Source organism: Callithrix jacchus, chromosome 4 (assembly GCF_049354715.1).
Source record: "Callithrix jacchus isolate 240 chromosome 4, calJac240_pri, whole genome shotgun sequence".
Classification (NCBI taxonomy): Eukaryota; Metazoa; Chordata; class Mammalia; order Primates; family Cebidae; genus Callithrix; species Callithrix jacchus.
The window spans coordinates 102,633,065-102,655,462 of record NC_133505.1 but is presented as its reverse complement, the minus strand read 5'-3'; the positions used below and the strand labels follow the sequence as shown (position 1 = coordinate 102,655,462).

The window sequence follows — 22,398 nt, the reverse complement described above, 5'->3', positions numbered from 1 at the left end:
ACTGGGTGGGGGCAGGGCTAGGCATATCTGATATCAGACTCTACTTGAGTGGGTCTTGTTGCAACTGCTGTGGGGATGGGGATGAGGTTCCCAGCTCAATGAAGTTGTGTTCCTGGGAGGATTATGACTGTCTCTACTGTGTCATGCAAGTTGTCAGGAAGTGAAAGAAAGCCAGCAGTCACAGGCCTCACCCAGGTTTCATGCATTCCACTGTGCCCCTGACCCAGCAGCACTGAATCTATTTTCAGGCAGTGAGTGAGCAGGGCTGAGAACTTGCCTGAGGTTCTTGCCTCCCAGAAGCAAAAGTAAATAGGGCTTTCCTTCTTCCCCCACCCTTGGAGACTGAGCGCCAGATTCAGGCCCTCTTCTGAGTTCTGGCCTTGAGTCTTCTCAATCAGCTCAAATTGTTACAAAGTTCAGCTGGAGACTTTCTTCTCCCCGGGGCCTTTTCCCAGCACCTCTGGTCGGTCTCCTTTAGGACCCCTGTGAGGCCAGGCAAAACCGACTTGCTAGGGGACCCAGTGAGCTCCTAGAGCTTTTCCTGCTGCTTCCTTGGCCGTGCATTTCACTCAGCTCTCTAAATTGACTCAGCTCAAGGTAAAGTCAAATCTTCTCCTGTAACATAGACCTTTAGTTTCCCGAGTGGGGTGTGTGTTCCGGGGGTGGTAATCTCCCTTTCCCTCTTCCGCAGTTTGGACACAGTATTTGGGTTGTTTCCTGAAGGAGCAACCTCCTTCTTTCGCGAGAGAGGGGGGTGGGGGGGTGAGGGGTGTCTGTGGGTCCTCTTGGGTTTCCTGATTTATTCCTGCAGTTGTTCGGGAACAAAAATTCATCATGAGCCTCCATATGCTGCTCTGTCCTTCCAAGTTGGAGCTGCAATGTAGTCCTGCCTCCTGTCTGCCATGATCCCCTGGTTGAAAAAGTCAGGGTGTGTTCCCTCTATCCTGTTTTTTGGCGGCTTTTATTATGAGTGGATGTTGAACATTATCAAATGCTTTTTCAGCATTAATTGAAATGATCATTTTGTTTTTGTCCTTCATTCTGTTGACATGATGTACTATATTGATTGATTTGTGTATGTTGAACCATTCTTGCATCCCTGGGATAAATCTCACTTGGTCATTATGAATGATCTCTTTAATCTGTTGTTAAATTTGCTTTGTCATTATTTTGTTGAGGATTTTTGTGTCCATATTCATTGGTGATACTGGCCTATAGTTTTCTCTTTTTGTTACATCTTTGTCTGGTTTTCATATCAGGATAATAATGGCCTTATAAAATGATATTGGAAATATTCCCTCCTCCTCTATTTTTTGGAGTAGAATAATTTGAGTAAGATAGGTATTAATTCTTTTTAAATGTTTGGTAGAGTTTACAGTGAAGCCATAGGGTCCCTGGCTTTGGTTTGCTGGAAGAATTTTTATTATATCTTCGATTTAGTTATTTGTTATTGGCCTGTTCAGGCTTTGGATTTCCTCATGGTTCAATCTTGGTAGCTTGTATGTGTCTAAGAATTTATCCATTTACTCTAGATTTTTCCAGTTTATTGGCATGTAGTTACTCCTAGTAAACACTGATGATCTTTTGAGTATCTGCAGTATTGTTTGTAATGTCTCTCTTTTCATCTCTGATTTTATCTATTTGGGTCTTCTCTCTTTCTTTCTTAGTCTAGCTAAAAGTATGTCAGTTTTGCTTATCTTTTCTAAAAACCAACTTTTTGTTTCATTTGTATTATTTTCTGCATTTCAATTTCATTTATTTCTGCTCTGATCTTTATTATTTCTTTTCTTTTACTAATTTGGGCTTCAATTTGCTCTTGTTTTTCTAGTTTTGTAAGATGTATAATTTGATTGTATTTGAAATTTTTCTACTTTTTTGATGAGGTGCTTATAGCTACAAATTTTCCTTTTAGTACAGCTTTCACTGTATCCCATAAGTTTGGCGTGTTGTATCTTAATTATTATTTGCTTTAAGAAATTTCTCAATTTTCTTCTTAATTTCTTCATTAACCCACTGATTATTCAGGATCATATTATTTAATTTCCATGTGTTAGTAGGGTTTCCAAAATGTCTCTTATTATTGATATCTGGTTTTGTTCCACTGTGGTAAGAGAAAGTACTTATTATTTCAATATTTTGGATTTTTTAAATACTTGTTTGGTAACCTAATATATAGTCTATTCTTGACAATAATCCATGTGCTGAAAAGAAAATGTATATTCTGTAGTCATTGGATAAAATGTTCTGTAAATATCTCCTAGGTCAATTTGGTCTATGGTGTAGATTCAGTTTAATGTTTCTTTGATGATTTTCTGTCCAGAAGATCTATCAGTGCTGAAAGTTGAGTACTGAAGTATCCAGCTACTATTACATTGGGGGTCTATCTGTCTCTTTAGCTTTAATAATGTTTGCTCTATATATCTGGGTGCTCTAGGGTTGGGTGCATATATATTTACAATTGTAATATTCTCTTGCTGAAATGATCCCTTTATTGTTATATAATGACCTTTTTTGTCTCTTCTTGTAGTTCTTGTTTTGAAATATATTTTGTCTGATATAAGTATAGCTACTCTTGCACTTTTTTGGTGGTTTCCAATGACCTAGAATATTTTTTCTATCCCTTTATTTTCATCCGATGTGTGTTTTTATAGTGAAGTGTGTTGTGTGTTTCTTGTAGGGAACAGATTGTTGAGTCGTTTTTTTTTTTTTAAATAATCCATTCAGCCACTCTATGTCTTTTGATTGGTGACTTTAGTGTCTTTTTATCCCATATTATTAATAGGTAAAGACTTACTTCTGCCATTTTATTATTTGTTTTCTGTTTTTTTGTGGTCTTTTCCTTTTTTACTTCCTTGCCTTTGTTTTAGTGAAGGTAATTTTCTTTGAAGGTATGATTTAATTTCTTGCTTTTTCTATATCCTATATGTGTTTTCTGATGAGATTACCATGAGCCTTGCAAATACTCTTATAACCCATTATTTAAAGCTGATAAGAATGTAAGACTGCTTGAGTGAACAAACCAGCAAAAAGAAAATGAATAAAAACTCTACACTTTAACTTTGTCCCTCTGCTTTTAAACTTTATTGGTTCTACTTATATCTTATTGTACTGTTTATGTCTTGAAAAGTTGTTGTAGTTATTATTTTTGATTGGTTCATCTTGTACGCTATTTAGAAAAAGAGTAGTTTATACACCACAGTTCAGTGTTACAACATTCTGTGTTTTTCTATGTAGTTACCATACCAGTGAATTTTGTGCCTTCAGAAAGAAACATCGTTTTCTTTAGCACTTCTTGTAGGACAGATCTGGTGTTGGTCAAATCCCTCAGCTTTTGTTTGTCTGGGAAAGTCTTTATTTATCCTTTATGTTTGAAGGATATTTTTACCAGATACACTATCCTAGGATAAAAGTATTTTTTCTTTACTAATTTAAATATGTCATGCTACTCTTTTCTGGCCTGTAAGGTTTCCACTGAAAAGTTCCTACCAGACATATTGGAGTTCCATTTTATGTTATTTGCTGCTTTTTTCCTGCTGCTTTTAGGATCCTCATTTTTTCTTGACCTATGGGAGTTTGATTATAAAATGCCTTGAGGTAATCTTCTTTGGGTGAAATCTAGTTGGTGTTTGTATTAGTCCATTCTCACACTGCTACAAAGAAATACCTGAGACTGGGTAATTTATAAAGAAAAGAGGTTTAATTGGCTCATGGTTCTACATGCTGTACAGGAAGCATAGTGGCTCTTGGGAGGCCTCAGGAGCTTTTACTCATGGTAGAAAGCAAAGTGGGAGAAGGCATCTTACATGGCGGAAACAAGACGAAGAGAATGGGGGAGGTGCCACACACCTTTAAACTACCAGATCTCATGAGGATTCACTATACAGTGCCAAGTGGGGAAGGTGCTAAACCATTCATGAGAACTCTGCCCCCATGATCCAGTCACCTCCCATTAGGCCCCACCTCCAACACTGGGGATTACAATTTTACATGAGGTATGGTGAGGACACAGATAAAAACCATATCAGTGCTTTATAACCTTCTTATACTTAGATATTGATCTTTTTCTCCAAGTTTGGGAAGTTCTCTGTTATTATCCCTTCAAATCAACTTTCTACCCCTATCTCTTTCCCTATCTCCTCTTCAAGGCAAAAACTCTTAAATTTGCCTTTTTGAGGCTATTTTCTAGATCTTGTAGGTGTGCTTCACTGTTTTTTATTCTTTTTACTTTTTGTTTTGTTTTGTTTTGTTTTCTTTCTTTTTTTTTTTTTTTTTTTGAGACAGAGTCTTGCTCTATTGCCAGGTGCCAGGCTGGAGTGCAGTGGCACAATCTTGGCTCACTGCAACCTCCACCTCTGGGGTTCAAGCAATTCTCCTGCCTCAGCCTCCCAAGTAGCTGGGACTACAGGCGCACACCACCATACCCAGCTAATTTTTGTATTTTTAGTATAGATGGGGTTTCACCATGTTGGCCAGGATGGTCTCTATCTCTTGACCTGGCAATCTGCCTGCCTTGGCCTCCCGAAGTGCTGGGATTACAGGCTTGAGCCACCGCACCTGGCCTTTACTTTTTGTTTTCTACTGTATTTTCAAATAGCTGTCTTCAGGGTCACCAATTCTTTCTTCTGCTTGATCAATTCTGCTACTAAGAGACTGACATATTCTTCAGCCTGTCAATTGCATGTGTCAACTCTAGAATTTCTGCTTGATTCCTTTAAATTATTTCAATCTCTTTGTTAAAGTTATCTGTTGAAATTCTGAATTTCTTCTATGTGTTATCTTGAATTTCTTTGAGTTTCCTCAAAACAGCTATTTTGAATTATCTGTCTCATCTCTGTTTCTCCAGGATTGGTTTCTGGTGCCTCATTAAGTTTGCTAAGGCTGTCTTTTCCTGGATGGTCTTGATGCTTGTTGATGTTTACCAGTGTCTGGGCATTAGAAAGTTAGGTATTTATTATAGTCTTCATAGTCTGGTCTTGTTTTACCTGTTCTTCTTGAGCAGGCGTTCCAGGTATAAAAAAGAAAAAAGAAAAGAAAAAAAATAAAAATAAAAAAGAAGGCTTTCCAGGTATTCAAAAGGACTTGGGTATTGTGATCGAAACTATGACTGCATTAGGGGACACCACAAGTGCAGTAATGCTGTGCTTCTTGAAGACTCACTGCTTTGGTGGTCTTAGATAGGATCTGGAAGAGTTCGCTGCATTACTAGGCAGAGACTCTTCTCTTCCCTTACTTTCTCCAAAACAAACAGTCTCTCTCTCTATGCTGAGCTGCCTGGGGCTGGGGATAGGGTTATGCAAGCACCCCTGTGGTCACCACCACTGAGACTGTGCTAGGTCATACCTGAAGCCAGCCCAGTACTGGGTCTCACCCAATGCCCATAGCGGCCACTGCCCAGTGACTGCCTATATTTGCTCAATACCCTCAGTGCTCTCAATGCCCTAGTTGTTTACAATCAGAAACTGGCAATGCCAGCCAGACTCATGTCCTTCTCTTTAGGTACTGACATCCCCCAAGCCCTGGACAGATCCAGAGGTGCTGTGCAGGAGCTAGGGACTGGAGTCAGAATCCTTATAAGTCTACCTGGTCTTCTAGTCTACTAAGGTTGAGCTGGTTCTCAAATCACAAGACCAAATACTTCTCATTCTTCCCTCCCCTTTCCACAGGCAGAGGAGCCTTTCCTGCCTCAAGCCCTTGGCAAGTATTGCCTGTCCACCAACAATGTTCCCTTAAGGCCCAATGGTTCTTCAGTCATATTGTGGTAAATGTTACCAGGCCTGGGACTCACCATTTAGGGCAGTGGGCTCCCCTTTGTGGGACTACCACATTTCTGGTAGTTCCAGAAATGCCATTCAAGAACCAAGGCCTGGCATCAGGGACCCAAGAGCCTACTTGTTGCTCTACCCCACTGTGGCCAAGCTGGTACCTAAGGTAAATTCAGAGTCCCCTTTACTTTTCCTTATACTTTTCTCAAGCAGAAGGAGTCTCTCACCATAACAACAATTGGGAATGTGCTGGGTCTCACCAGATGCCAGCATGTCTCAGAGTCTCACCCAAGGCCCATAGTGTACTGCCTGAGCATTGCTGCTTATTGTTCAGGTCCCAAGGGCTCTTAGTCAGCAGGTGATAGATCCTTCATTGCATCCTTCTCTTAAGGGCAGTTGGTTCTCTTCTGGCCCGGGTGGGTGTGGAAATGTGGTCTGGGAGCTAAGGCCTGGAATGGGAGTTTCACGACTCTGACCAGAACTCTGTTCTACTATGGGTGAGCTGGTATCCAAGTTGCAAGACAAAAGCCCTCTTTACTCTTCCCTCTCCTCTCCTCAATCAGAAAAGAGTGGCCTCTTTTAGAGCTGTGAGTTGTGCTGCCTGGGGTTGGAGGAGATGTGATGCAAGCATTCTCTTAGCTGCCTTGGCTGGTGTCTCAGTATGTTGTGTGCCCCCAAATCCACTGGCTCCTAGCCTAGCAGTAGGACTGCTAGTCCTTGTGGCCCAGACTGCCTTCTAAGTTTATTTATGGCCCCACAGCACTTCAGCCCATGGTGGCAAGGCTTGCTGGAAGTTAAGTTCCAACTGTTGGAATGGGCAATTCGCCTCTGGGTAGGGCTGGTCTGAATGCTTCCTCTGTAGGCGGATGTCATCTGAGCTCAGCCTGGTTTTGCTTTCCCCTGTGACAGGGTAGCACTGATTTCAATGCAAAGTTTCACAATTGCTGCACTCTCCCTCTCCCAAATACAGTGATTTCTCTGTGACATGGAGCTACTGCAGGAGGATTGGGGTGGTGATGCTAGCAATTCAATACAGTCTTTTCTACCCTATTCAGTGCTTTTTCCAGCAATATAATGTTAAAAGCAGGTACTGTTAGTGCTCACCTGATTTTTGATTCTTATGAAGTTGCTATTTTTGTCTAGCTAGTTGCTGAATTTAGCTTTCCCATGGTGGGGCACAATCTGTGGGGCCTTCTATTCTGCCACCTTGCTTCTTGCGTTTCTTCCATTCCAACATATTAATAGTGGTTATCTCTGGGAACTGAAATTGTGAGTTACTTTAATTTTCTTTACACTATCTGTATATTTAAAATTTCATTGCAATGATGTATATTTCTTGTATAAAAAAACTATAAAAACACTTTAATAAAATTTATGAGTTTTAAACAACACATTTTGAAAATATATTCTCAGCAGACATGCATTCAACAAAATATTTGTTTATATCATATGATGGTATAATGACAGATAATGATAACATCTCTGGAAAAGACCAAAGGCAGAAATGATCCATATCCACACTCTGGTGGGACAGACAGAGACATTTGTACATAGACCAAGTAAAATTATACAAGCCAAGTGCCATAGGAGTAAGCAGAAGGGAAAACAGCTGGGGTTTTTATGGAAGGGTTTTGGAAAAGGTGATTGACACAGACCTTGAAGTATTTCAACAAATGTGGAAGTGAGATGAAAACTAGTCTGAGGAGTAGAACAGTGTCAGCCTGAAGTGGTATTGCATGTTCACCAACTAGAGTGCCTGTCCCAAAAGAACTTGTAGCAGAGCATTTAGGAATAGGAGAAAAAGAGAGTAGAAAGTGATGCATCTATGAAGACTGGATGGAGAGGCATCCTTTCCCATAGGAAAGTTTGCAGCTTGCAGGCAAAGAGACTGTATCATTAGTCCATTTTCACACTGCTGATGAAGACATACCTGAGACTGGGCAATTTACAAAAGAAAAAGGTTTATTGGACTTAGAGTCCACATGGCTGAGGAGGCCTCACAATCATGTCAGAAAATGAAAGGCATGTCTCACATGGTGCCAGACAAGAGAAGAGAGCTTGTGTAGGGAAACTCCTCTTTTTAAAAGCATCAGATCTTGTGAGACTCATACACTATCATGAGAAGAGCATAGGAAAGATCTGCTTCCATGATTCAATTACCTCCCACCAGATCCCTCCCACAACGAGTGGAATTCAAGATGAGATTTGGATGGGGACACAACAAAACCATATCATTCTGCCCTGGTCCCTACCCAAACTCATGACCTCACATTTCAAAACCAATCCTGTCTTTTCAACAGTTCCCCAAAGTCTTTAACTCATTTCAGCATTAACTCAAAAGCCCATAGTCCAATGTCTCATCTGAGTCAAGGCACGTCCCTTCCAACTACGAGCCTGTAAAATCAAAAGCAAGTTAGTTGCTTCCTAGATACAATGGGCGTACCGCCATTGTGTAAACACGGCCATTTCAAATGGGACAAATTGGCCAAAATGAATGAGGGTACAGGCCCCATGCAAGTCTGAAGTTCAGAGGGGCAGTCAAATCTTAAAGCTCCAAAATAATCTCCTTTGACTCCACATCTCACATCCAGGTCACTCTGATGTAAGAGGTGGTATCCCCATCATTCTCAGCAAACTAACACAAGAACAGAAAACCAAACACCGCATGTTCTCACTCAGAAGTGGGAGTTAAACAATGAAGAACACATGGTCACAGGAAGGTGAACATCACACACTGGGGTCTGTTGCAGGGTAGGGGGCTAGGGGAGACATAGCATTAGGAGAAATACCTAATGTAGATGATGAGTTGATGGGTTCAGAGCGAACTACCATGGCACGTGTATACCTGTGTAACAAACCTGCATGTTCTGCACTTGTACCCCAGAACTTAAAGTGTGTGTGTGTGTGTGTGTGTGTGTGTGTGTGTGTGTGTGTATGAGGTGGTTTCCTATGGCCTTGGGCAGCTCCACCCCTGTAGCTTTGCAGGATACAGCCTCCCTCCTAGCTGCCTTCATGGGCTGGCATTGAGAGTCTGCGGATTTTCCAGGTGCAGGATCTACCATTCTGGGGTCTGGAGGATGATGATCTGGAGACAGTTGCTCTACTAGGCAGTGCCCCAGTAGAGATTCTGTGTGGGGGCTCTGACCCCAAATTTTCCTTCTGCACTACCCTAGCAGAGGTTCTCCATGAGCGCCCCACTCCTGCAGCAAACTTCCGTCTGGGCATCCAGGCATTTCTATACATCTTCTGAAATCTACGTGGAAGTTTCCAAACCCTAATTCTTGACTCCTGTGAACTCACAGGCTCAACACTATGTGAAAGCTGCCAATGCTTGAGGCTTGCACCCTCTGAAGCCACAGCCCAAGCTCTATGTTGGCCTCTTTCAGCACGGCTGGAGTGGCTGGGATGCAGGGCACCAAGTCCCAAGTCTGCACACAGCATGGGGACCCTGGGAACAGCCCATGAGATCACATTTTTATCCTAGGCTTCTGGACCTATGATTGGAGGGGCTGTCATGAAGACTTCTGACATGCTCTGGAGACATTTTCTCCATTGTCTTGGGGATTAACATTCAGCTCCTTGTTACTTATGTGAATTTCTGCAGCTGGTTTGAATTTCTCCTCAGAAAATGGGATTTTCTTTTCTATGACATTGTCAGGCTGCAAATTTTTTGAACTTTTATGCTCTGCTTTCCTTATAAAACTGAATGCCTTTAACAGTACCAAAGTCACCTCTTGAATAATTTCCTGCTTAGAAATTTCTTCCACCAAATATCCTAAATCATCTTCTTCAAGTTCAAAGTTCCACAGATCTCTAGGGCAGGGGAAAAATGCCACCAGTCTCTTTGCTAAAACATTACAAGAATCACCTTTGCTCCAGTTTGTAGCAAGTTTCTCATCTCCATCTGAGCCTACCTCAGCCTGGATCTTATTGTTCATATCACTGAGTATTCTTGTTGACACCATAACAAGTGTCTAGGAAGTTCCAAACTTTCCCACATTTCCCTGTCTTCTTCTGAGTGCTCCAAACTGTTCCAACGTCTGCCTGTTACCCAGTTCCAAAGTCACTTCCACATTTTGGGGTGTATTTTCAGCAGTGTCCCACTCTACTGGTACCAATTTGCTGTATTAGTTTGTTTTCACACTGCTGATAGAGACTTACTCAGGACTGGGCAATTTACAAAAAAAAAAGAAGTTTATTGGCCTTACAGTTCCATGTGACTTGGGAGGGCTCACGATCATGGCAGAAGGTGAAAGGCACATCTCACATGGTGACAGACAAGAGAAGAGAGCCAAGGCAGGTAGATCACAAGGTCAAGAGATCAAGACCATCCAGGTCAACATGGTGAAACCCTGTCTCTACTAAAGATACAAAAAATTAGCTGGGCATGGTGGCGTGTGCCTGTAATCCCAGCTACTCAGGAGGCTGAGGCAGGAGAATTGCCTGAACCCAGGAGGCGGAGGTTGCGGTGAGCCGAGATCGCGCCATTGCACTCCAGCCTGGGTAACAAGAGCGAAACTCCGTCTCAAAAAAAAAAAAAAAAAAAAAAAAAAAATCAGATCTTGTGAGACTTATTCAGTATCATGAGAAGGGCATGGAAAAGGTCTGCTCCCATGATTCAATTACTTCCCCAACTTGAGTCCCTCCCATAATGTGTGGGAATTTAAAATCAGATTTGGGTGGGGATGCAGCCAAACTTTATCAGAGACCATGGTTGACATTTTGCAGGTGAACTCTCAAAAGACTACAAGGGAAGAAGTTACAACCTGGTTCCATCTAAGCACACCACTGCAATCTAGATGGACATTCACAGAAGCACATATGGGTACTAATGTCCTCAGAGGATACATTCTATGCTGCTAATGACTCTCACTGCTTATGGGCAGTTTGAGAAAACAGAACAGAAAAACACTGACTTGACAATTTCTCTAAAATAGGCTTGCAAGTAAGCCTGTTTATTTTTCTCTGTGTTGTTTACTACCTAAAATCTTCTGAAATCTCATACTTCTGATGATTTATTTAAAAACTCCATTAAGTTAGAGATCTCCTTTCTTTACCCCTTGCCTGACACATTTTTTTTCTTGTGTAAATCAGATGCTGTTTGCCTGACTCCTTCCTAGCACAGGCCTGCCAACTGGGGCTGAGAGACAATTGCAAGCCTTGCAGATTGAGAGGCCGCAGAGCTTGGCAGACCCATCCCCAGAGGGGTCTTTTGGCATCTAATAAATGCCTTATTAGATCCAGGCTCACATTTAGGCAGATCAGACATGTCTATTTTTATTTCTAGGCCTTTCCCCAATGGAACCTGCAAAACCAAGCCATGGTTCCCTGCAAACTAGGGGTATAGATCCAGTAAATGAAAACCTACAAACTGAAAAAAAGTTTAAATTTAGACTCAGATTGAAAATAGCTGAAGGGCCTTATATTTGAGATGTCCTGAGCCATTCTACTGAGCAAGATAATGTTTTTCTCTGGCCCAGTTTTTGTCATGGAATCTATAATCTATAAATGTAGATACCAATCAATGAAATATTTGGAAACAAGAGTTTAGTTATTTGAGTAATTGAAGGGATCACTGGCACTTGGGATGTGCATTTGAAAACACTGCCACATCCCAGCATCCCCAGACACTTAGTTAGGTATTCTCCAAGCAAGCCTGTAAAATCTCTCCTCCAACCTTTCCCTGGATATCACATCCTTACCAAAACCAATAGTTCTTTGAGCCAGTTCCTGTAGTATGTAATGTCTACATAGTTCTCCTTGATGACTCTTTCCATTGATGCAGTAGATACTGCATGAGATAGATGCAACAAGGTCAGTTCTGATCTCTAGTTGGCTTGAATCCCTGTGACATTATTGATAAAGGAAGAAAACAAAAAACCTCTCCCTATTTCTAAAATGGGGTTTCTCAATTGTATTTTTCCCCAGAACTGTATGCATTAGAATTTCCTTGGGAATGCTTATTAAATGTAGACTCCTGTGTCTTGCCAGACACACCATATTTCCAAGGTTTGGAGATCTGGAACTACGTATTTTGAAAGCACTCTAGGCAATTTTGTCAGGCACAGGTGTTTAAGAACAATTGCTAAGGACTGGCTATGAAGCTACCCTATTTTCTCTCTAAGATTGCTTGGAAGTAAGTTGTTTGTCCATCAGAGTTGTCCTTAAAGGTATATGTGGGGGTGGAGAAATGTTTAGGGGCTGATTCTAGGGAAGGAGCAAGAAGTTTGATGAAATAAAAGAAAACTCGGCCAGGCGCAGTGGCTCATACCTATAATCCCAGCACTTTGGGAGGCCGAGGCAGGTGGATCACGAGATCAAGAGATCGAGACCATCCTGGTCAACGAGGTGAAACCTCATCTTTACTAAAAATACAAAAATTAGCTAGGCATGGTGGTGTGTGTCTGTAGTCCCAGCTACTCGGGAGGCTGAGGTAGGAGAATTGCTTGAACCCAGAAGGTGGAGGTTGCGGTGAGCCAAGATCGTGCCGTTGCACTCCAGTCTGGGTAACGAGAGTGAAACTCCATCTCAAAAAAAAAAAAAAAAAAAGAAAACTCAAGGTCTCTCTTTCATGATATCCTCAGGCCTTCAACTGATTGGATAAGGCCCACCCACATTATGGAGGACAATTTATTTTACTCAGAGTCCACTGATTTACATGTTAATTTCATCTAAAACATCTTTCAAGTGAAACATAAAATTAAGCATCAATGAAGATATGATGAAGGAGGAACCTTGAATTTTGTCCTATTTTATCAAACTTTCTTGTTCCTTCTCTGCCACCAACCTCTGCGTGTTCGTACACCTTCACACGCCCTTGAACATACCTTTAAGGGCAATTTTGATGGAGAAAGAATTCATTACGAGTCAATCTGAGAGAAAAAAGAGGGTAGCTTTGTATTTTTATATTATTAATGGTCTCAAGCACTGGTGCCTGACAGAATTGTCAAGGATAACTTATTTCTTGTTTAAAAGAATTATATTCGTTTTAGGTGAAAAATAGAATAGAGTTTATTGATTGTACGTGTTGTATATATGCTAGGGAATATCAGGATTATCTTCACATATACAGTACATTAATATTCATTTTGTTCACATATGCATTACTTTTAAGTTGAGTACTTATCCTATGTGAACATTAGGTGTTCAATAAATAATTTGGGAGTGAATGCATGCTGTTTGCTATGTTTGTCTTTTATTTGATGTTGAGTGGTTGATCAACCTCCAAATATGTTGCTGAATATAGGGTGTAGTATAAAGAAAGGGACTCAAAGTTTTTAAACAAATGATTGTGGTTAATATGAAACAAGATAGCCTTTAAAACCACAAAGCACAGTGCTGTGTGCATAATCAGTAAAATATCAAGTTTAGGTCACTTAAGCTTTAGTCTTGAGGAAAAAAAAATGATTCTCATTGCAACATATACTTTTAAAATGCATCTTGTAGAGAGCAGAGAACTTAGACTGTGATGAGCTGATCAAAACTTACGTGAATTCTAGGGCTCTTCTGCCAGATATACAGATGGCTTGAGGCATGCTGGCCTTTGTCAGTAAGTGAAAGGAAGGAAGACAGATAACCCCAAAGAACCCAGTTTTCATCACTTTTGGGTACACACAGATGACAAATGATGACAAATGGAACAAACACGCAAGGACTGTGGAAAACATAAAGACTTCAGAGACTATCTACATCGGTAATTTTTCCTTTTAACAGTTTACCCTAGGCAACAGACAAATCCTCCATTCAAAAAATTCATTTTTCACTGATTCTTGGATAAAGGCCAAAGTAGAAAAACTTTTTAGTAAAGTTGTATAGACAAATTCATAACTAGCATTGAAAAATAATGCTCAAAGAACCTAGGCAATTAATTTGCTGCCTGTTAAGCCTCAGTTTAGATCTGTAAAAATGAAAAGAATAACACTCAAAGAGATTTTGTAACTATTCAGTAAGAAAATGTATACAAAGTGTTTAGCACAAAATAAATGCTCATAAAACAGGAGCCATTTATGTTCAATAGAATAATATGAACTAACTAGTAATCAGAAAGAAGTCATGAAAATATAGTCCTGCAAGTAAGAATTGCGGGGGAGTTGGGTCTAAATTAACTGGATTTCTTTTGACAACACTGCAGATATATCTATTGCAGCATGTGAGACTACTTACTGTCCCTTCTTCCTGCTGGTACACAATATTTTAAATGATGAAGCAGCTTTTAAACTTGGTTCAGGGAAATCTGTGAATACTTGGTTATCTTTCTGAAGTTACTGTAATAGTACCCATAAACCCCTCAAGCCAGCAGTGTTCTCTAATCTGAGGAAATTGCTTTAGTGAGTCATGTATAAATTCTCAACAGTAAGCCGCACAGACATTTTCATCAATATCTTTTATGGGAAAAATTGTACTTCTGGATAATGAATCTTTTCCTCATAGATATACAGTTTGGAACAAAATTTCATACCATGCTTAGAATTACACAATTGTTGTGAATCAATTAAACTGGCAGAAATGAAGAAGTGAGTGGGGTTTTATTTCTTTATTTGTTTTAAATCTGTTGTCTTTGCAAATAAATCATTAAAATGTAAGAACTAGGGAAAACATCCTAAGGTTTTAGAAATTATATACACTTGTTTATAATGGTTTAAATAGGTTTAATTCAGTTAAATGAATCCATGTATTTACTGCATTGGCTAATATATAATAATAAGACACAATTCTTGTTCTCAAGGAGCTAGTAACATAGTACAGGAAAGAAATAATAGCACAAACAATATCTTCTGTAACAAATCAAATGAGATGTGCAAAGCACCATATGTGAAATAAACGTTATGGTGCTGGAGGTGAGGGACCCATGAATTGAACCTCTGTCCCCTCCTCAAAGCACACTAAAATGGCAGTAAAGAGGGACTAGTTTTTAAAGTATGAACCAATCAGTTTATTCAAAGGATTTGCACAGGTTTTCAGTTTTTCAACACAGACCTGCAGACTATAATTTGTAGAGGAAATAGTCCCCCTTGCCCCACTTTTTGGTTTCTTTGGTGGCAAAAATTAAATTTTGTTGCATCAGAAATAATAAAAAAAGTATGAACTAAAAAGGACAAAGGGAATGGAAAGAAATCAATAATAAAGATTTGGAAGCTGTCAAAGTAGGTGAATAAATGATCTGAGATAGAGTGAAAAGTAATTTGAGTTATATGGCAGAATTCTTGGCACCAAGTACACGGGTGAATTTGGGGCTACAAACTGAAGAATTAATTGAAAGCTTGTTTAGAAGGAAGCTTGTCCCCTCTATTTTTTTAAAATTGTACTTTAAGTTCTAGGGTACATGTGCAGACCTTGCAGGATTGTTGCATAGGTACATACATGTGGTGGTTTGCTGCCTCCATGCTTCCGTCACCTACATCAGACATTTCTCCCAGTGTTATCCCTCCCAAACCTCCCCAACCCCCTGGCTATCCCTTCCCTAGTCCTCCAACCCCCAATAGACCCTAGTGTGTGATGTTCCCCTCCCTGTGCCCATGTGTTCCCATTGTTCAACACCTGCCTATGAGAAAGAATATGTGGTGTTTGGTTTTCTGTTCTTGTGACAGTTTGCTGAGGATGATGGTTTCCAGATTCATCCATATCCCTACAAAGGACATGAACTCATCCTTTTTTATGGCTGCATAGTATTTCGTGGTGTGTCTGTGCCACATTTTCTTAGTCTATCATTGATGGGCATTTGGGTTGGTTCCAGGTCTTTGCTATTGTAAACAGTGCCACAATGAACATATGTGTGCATGTGTCTTTATGATAGAACAATATATAATCTTTTGGGTATATACCCAGTAATGGGATTGCTGGGTCAAATGGAATTTCTATTTCTAGGTCTTTGGGGAATTGCCATACTATCTTCTACAATGGTTGAACTAATTTATACTCCCACCAACAGTGTAAAAATGTTCCTATTTCTCCACATCCTCTCCAGCATCTGTTGTCTCCAGATGTTTTCATGATCACCATTCTAACTGGCATGAGACGATATCTCAATGTGGTTTTGATTTGCATTTCTCTAATGACCAGTGATGTTGGCATTTTTTCATGTTTTTTGGCTTCATAAATGTCTTCTTTTGAAAAGTGTCTGTTCATATCCTTCTCCCACTTTTGAACAAGTTTGTTTGCTTGTTTCTTGCAAATCTGCTTTAGTTCTTTGTTAGTATCTTTAGTTCTGGATATTAGCCCTTTGTCAGATGGGTGGATTACAAAAATGTTCTTCCCATTCTGTTGGTTGCTGGTTCACTCTAATGACTGTTTCTTTTCCTGTGCAGAAACTCTTAAGAATAATTAGATCCCATTTGGTCCCCTCTATTCTTTCCTGTATTGCATTCCCTTCTTTTAATTATACAAAAGAACAGAGATTTATTCTCTGAGGATGGTAGAACAGAGGGTCCTTGGAATGGGGAGTGGCAGGCAGAGAATTGATGGCAAGATTACTAGTTGAAAACAGGGCCATTGAGTGAAAATTTACTCTGGATCTGAGACGTTCAGCTTCTTTTTCCTCTCATTTACTATAATGCTGTTAGGGAGGCTTATATTATTCAGGTAAAAACTGGAAATTATTTCCTGGGGAATGTTACCAGCAAAAAGAAAAATTTTAAAGACATTTATGTGATCAGCTGTTTTCCCCCAAATCGTATCTGGCCCTCTGGAATTACCCTTTACTCAGGCTCCTCACTGACTGTCTCACCTATTCATTCAAGGTTTCCAAACTGGCCATTTCGGGGGCCATTCTTAAATATCAGCTGACCCAGCACTTTGGGAGGCTGAGGCAGGCAGATCACTTGAGGCCAGGAGTTCAAGACCAGCTTGACCAGTATGGCCAAAACCTTGTCTCTACTAAAAAACCAAAATTATCCAGGTGTGGTGGTGCACACCTGTAGTCCCAACTACTTAAGTGACTGAGGCAATGATAATCAGTTGAACTGGGGAGGCAGAGGTTGCAGTGAATGGAGATTGCACCATTGTATTCCAGCCTGGGCAACAGAGTGAGACACTGACTCACAAAAAAAAATCAGCTGACACCCCAGGATTATCACAAATTTGAACAAAAGTTTTGATCTTGAAGATAGAGACCAAAATGAAAACTAGCAGAAACAGATTATGCATGGGGAAGAAAGCCTCAAAGAAATAAACATTAATATCTTCTGCGAGGCAAGAGATTGCAGCTATGAAGTAGGAATAAGTACTATGTTCAAAAAGAACGATTGAAAACTAAAAATATAGCAAAAATGAAAAAGTACAAAGAATGGTCAGAAGTAAAATTAATAAAATCTCCCAGAATACAGAGGAAAAAGACAGTCCAAGCAGTTTAACATCCAAATATTAGAAAATTTAAATAGAGGAAGCAGAAAGTGAAGGGGAACAATTCAAATATATATACGTGTGGGTGTGTTGTATTTCATTATTAAAAGACATAAGTTTTCACATGCAAGTAGCTTTCTGAGTACTCATCCAAATGGATGAATATAGATCCACACCAAACCACATCACTATGAAATATTAGAACACTGAAGACAAGAAAAAGAACCTTCCAGAGAGTAAGAAAAATAAGTAGGAGGAGGGAAAGTATATTCATACAAAAGATTAAGAATAAAAATGTCATTGACAATAGCAAAGCTAGAGACTGGAAGATATTGCTTCTTAACCTTGAATTTTATACTCATAAATACTATAAATCAAATGTGAGAGTAGAATAAAAATGTCTCAAAAAATTTATGTTTTAGATATTTTTTATCAGGATGCTACTTTAGGCAAAAAGAGAAGTTATAGCTAGAAAGAAAAACATAGGCTCTGGAAAACAGAGATCCAACCGAAAAGTTAGGAAAAGGGAATCACCAAGATGATGGCAAAGTGAGAGCTTATATGACCGTAGTGCAGTTGGGCAGGAGGGGAGGAGACAATCTTCACAGAGCAGGTCTGAAGTTCCAGTGAGAGAGATCACTTAGGTGAGGTTGAAACATGCTTGAATGTATTGAGAAGATACAACAAGAAAGGATTTGTGGTTGAATTCCTGATATAAAATTAAGCAAATGAGACTCCCGGGGAAAGTGTTGAGTAGAGAAAGGAAAGACATCGTATTATGCTGCATGAATCAATAAGAGAAAGCATTTACTTAGTCATAATAACATAAACACTGATCCAACTAAAATCACAGCGTATTTATGGTTGAAGAATGAAGACTGTGAAGTATGTGGTGAAAGGTGGAGAGAAAGAGAGCCAAAGCTTTGTATTCTATTGTGAGAAACCAAATTTAAAACTCAAGCAGTAGCAATATACACATGCTATTTAGAAGTACGATGTATGCCAAAAGAATAATTTAAAAGAGAAGAAAGTGGTTGGCACTGGATATCAGGAAATGGAAGTGGGAGAGTCTAAAATTAGATGGGACTGAGATACAGCAGCAGCCGTGAAGAAAGAATAGGTAGGACTAGATGAGAGAGATGCAGTAAAATTAAATGAATAGGACTGGGCAATTGGTTGGATAAAGAAAGCAGGAAAAAGATGACAGGGGTTTCACTCAGAGGAGCTGAGAGCACAATGAAGTCACTAACAGAATTAGGAAATCCACAGAAGACATGTGAGGCAGATGAAGAGAGACAATGGAATACAGTTGTCTCTCTGGATCATTGGAATGATCCAGCTCCCAGGCCTGATTCTGCCACCTTATCCATATGGCCTTGAGCAGACCACCTCACCTCTGTGAGCTACAGTGTCCTTACCTATAGGGCAGGGGACTCAGAGGAGGACAGTGGTGGAGAATGCAGGCTCTGGAACTAGATTTCCCAGGTGCAAATATCAGCCAATGCCATTCTCTGACCCTACTTACTAGCCATGTATGTGGTTTAGACCATTCATCTAACTTTTGTGTGCCTCAGTTTCCTCACCTGTAAAATGGGGATGATGGTATCCTATATATCATCATATATTGTTGAGGGAATTAAATGAGAGTGAATTGTATTGTTTAACAATAGAAAATAAATAAAAACTAATATAAAATACTTGCTCAAGCATACATAGACTAAACTTGAAAAATAAGACAGAGGCTGATATGGTTTGGATGTGTCCCCACACAAATCTCCTCTTGAATTGTAGTTCCCAAAATCCCCACATGTGGTGGGAGGGACTCAGTGGGAGGTAATTGAATCATGGGAGCAGTTTTCCTCATGCTATTCTCATGATAGTGAATAAGTTCTCATGAGATCTGATGGTTTTATAAGAGGTTTCCCCATTTGCCTCGCTCTCATCCTTCTCCTTCCTTCTACCATGTGAAGAAAGATGTTTGCTTCCCCTTCCACCATGATTATGTTTCCTGAGGCCTCCCCAGCCTTATGGAACTGTGAGTCAATTAAACCTCTTTTCCTTATAGTCTTTATAATTTACCTTTCTCAAGCAGTTCTTTATAGCAGTGTGAGAATGGACTAATACAGAGGCCATGTGGAAGAATCAGTAGAATTTCTCTAGGTAAACACTAGCTGCCACAAACAGATCATGACAAGAACGTGAGCCTTGAACCTGAACAAATCAGGGTTTGAGTCTTAAATCTCAAGCCATGTAAACTGGAGAAATTTGTATCTCCTACCTAAACCCATTCTTCCTTAGCTAGAAAACTCACAACAGTTCTATATTAATTAAAGAACTTAATATACACAATGTGTTCAACATTAAAGAATAGAAATTTCAATGTTCCATTGACTAGAGATGGTTTACACACATAATTGGGGTTGCCTATGACCATGAGCCTGCGTATACCTGGAGGTACAGCCATGTCCATGCCATCTGAAAGGTGAGCTGTTTCCTTCCAGGGCTCAATCTCTTTCCTAGGTTTTCTCTCCCATCAGTCAGGTTTTCATCTCTCTTAGAGTCCCTCTGCAGCATAACTTTCTAAGTGTCCTTAATCAATGTCTACTCTGTAAGTGAGGTGAACTAAAGACCTAGTTCACAGAACCATAACCTGTTCAATGTGATATTTATAAAGTGGGCATGGTATTTTGCATCTGCATACTGGGTTAATGCCAGTGCTATCTTTACACTCTTGGGAGCATGGTCAGATTTGGGAGTCTTTTGATTTGTTTGATACAATAATGAAGGAAATGGAAATTTTGGAGAAAATTATAAGCTGACTTTCTATGGTTATATCCAGTAATTAAAAGAGTCCAGAAAACAGTCAGTTTTAATAGTCAAGATATGAAATCACCAGGGGTTGGTGTCAAAAATAAAAGGGTAAAAGTAGGAGCTCAATACATTTGTGTCATTGAATGTCCAATCTCTTTACAACATAAAGCATTGGTCTGTGTGCTGCAAAAAAGAAAATAAATGTTTAAATGACAACAAAATAAAACATAGTCCCTGGGTTAGGTTGACAGGCCTAAGTAGCCACAAGTTAGGATCTGACATTAATTAGTATGGCAGGGTCATGATCTCATTGTAATCACAGTCTTTTCTATTTGAGTATTTTGTGCTTCTTCAAAAAAGGTTATAATATTTTTACATTTTGAAAAATAGGTATGCAAGGAATCTAATGCAACTCACAGAATACTTGTTATGCCCCCCAGAGTATCTGTGTAAGCATAACTTTGGGCTTTGAAATTGTGTCTTTGTAGAAATTGAAAGAAAAAATGGAAAATCCTTCATGTCCTACAGGATGTCACATTAAACAAAACAAACAGAGGAAGAGAGATGCAGATAAAGAGAGGTACTTAAAATTGCATCATTGTCCACCTAAAACTAAATTCTGCATTTGTCTGTTACTGGTAAACCACAGTTTGATATGAAGGTGTGGGGCTTATGCTCCATTTTATGCCCTAAGTTTCACTCTACTGGTAGGAATTCAGCTGATTCTAGATAAACTGATTAGGGTTAAACCAATTCTCAAAACTTACTAATGATTCTTAAGGTTTTATATGTGGAAGAGATGTGGCCCAGTCAAAGCTAGTCAACAGGATCAGAGTGGCCTCCAGTGCTAGGCAATATTTTATGTATAATGCAGAGTTTTCCACAGTAAAAAAATGTGTTACTTAGATTCAGCAAGACATGTGAGGCATGGGGAAGGAGTGTAGCATTGGCGAGGTAGAGAATTCATGATATGTGACTAAGGCCAACACTTAAACTATCAGTTCCCTTATGTGTAAAATAAGGATAATATTACTCTGTGGGGGCTATTGTGAAACCCCTATGATTAAACATATAAAATATACCCAACCCAGGGTCTGGCATATAGTTAGAACTCAATGAATTTTAGTTATTTTATTTATATATCTGAGTGGAAAAGTGAAACTGGTCCTAGATAAAAGGCTACAAAACTGATTTTGTCAGCCTGGAAGCAGAGAAGGGCTTACCCATGTACACATCAGCTCTTTTCTGTTCTATTATGGCCAGAGAGGTGAGCATCCATTGGCCCTGCTAACTTTAATCTCCACAACTGTTTTAGCAGGGGAGGACTGAGAAAGGCAGCCTTGGTAAAATGCCAGACACTCTTGGATGCTCAATTGATATTAATTAATCCTCAGTAGCAGCATTTTGGCAACAGCTCTTGACTTGTGTGACCTTTCATGCTGGATGGAATTACACTCAGATGATTCCTTTTCTCAGCCAAGCCCTTTAGAACCTTCTTAGACTGTTGGCAGGATTCCATGAACACTACAGTTTCCTGAGAATTCTGCAGTTGGCACCTTAAATGTGTTAGTGCTAAACAAATAGAAGGTGAGACATTATATATCCAATTTTGGTGACAGGAGATATCTAAATAAATGTTATAAAGATGCAAAAATTCTCTGCTGAGCTCTGGTGATGAACAGGAGGATGGATCATAAAAGTCTCTAGCCTCCTGGCACCTGTCATTCCCAAGGCCTGTGGTCATTCAGCCTGGACACTCACTGTGACAAGGGATATTGCTGGCAAAACAACTGCTTGTCTCAGAGGATAAGCAGCTTAAATTTAGTGCCTTGGGTAGCATCAGATTTACATTAGTTTTAGTCCGCCCTCGCTTTTTCTCCTGCTGTTTATGAAAGGGTTTCTTATGTGATTTTATTCTGTATTTGAAATGAAGGCAGCAGGAGTTAGTCGCAAAGCTGATCAAGAACTGACACTTCTCGTCCTATCTGGGCCTCTTTGTGCTGAGACGATAGTGCCCACCCACTCACTGTGGCTATGGACTCCCACCAGGAATTAGCATAAGCTGCTCAAGTCATCTTTTACATCCCTATAACTGCATTTTCATGTATATGGTGTTTAATGTAATATACAAATCTACTGTGAAGATGATTCTCAGGAACTTGGTAATAATAGTATTAATTTTGTAATTAGAAATGCTGTTACTACTGTTAATGCTTTTGTTTCCTGGAACTACAGCACTTATCGTAATATGTTAAAATGGTAAATTTACTTTTCTCTCTCTCCTCTACCATATTTTAAGATTTTTTTCATTGTATCCCGAGCACCTGGAATTATGACCGGTACAGAATAAACTGTTCAATAAATATGTTCTGCATGAGTGAATGCTGAGGTATTGGTGCATGAATGATGGAATTGTAGCCAAAACTTTAGAGTTAACTTGATGAAAATGGGTATTTTTCACATGTTCTACCCACCTCCAACCTGTTCT

The 22,398-nt window shown here is 39.7% G+C and overlaps 1 protein-coding gene across 1 annotated transcript in view; it reads left to right on the top strand.

Moving 5' to 3' along the window:
• Positions 1–461: 461 nt before the first annotated feature.
• Positions 462–22,398, top strand: part of LOC144582182 (uncharacterized) — an 81,087-nt gene continuing 59,150 nt past the window's right edge. The window contains exon 1 of the mRNA XM_078369821.1: positions 462–597. The gene's annotated coding sequence lies outside the window, so the exon portion shown is untranslated. The remainder of the gene's footprint in view (positions 598–22,398) is intronic.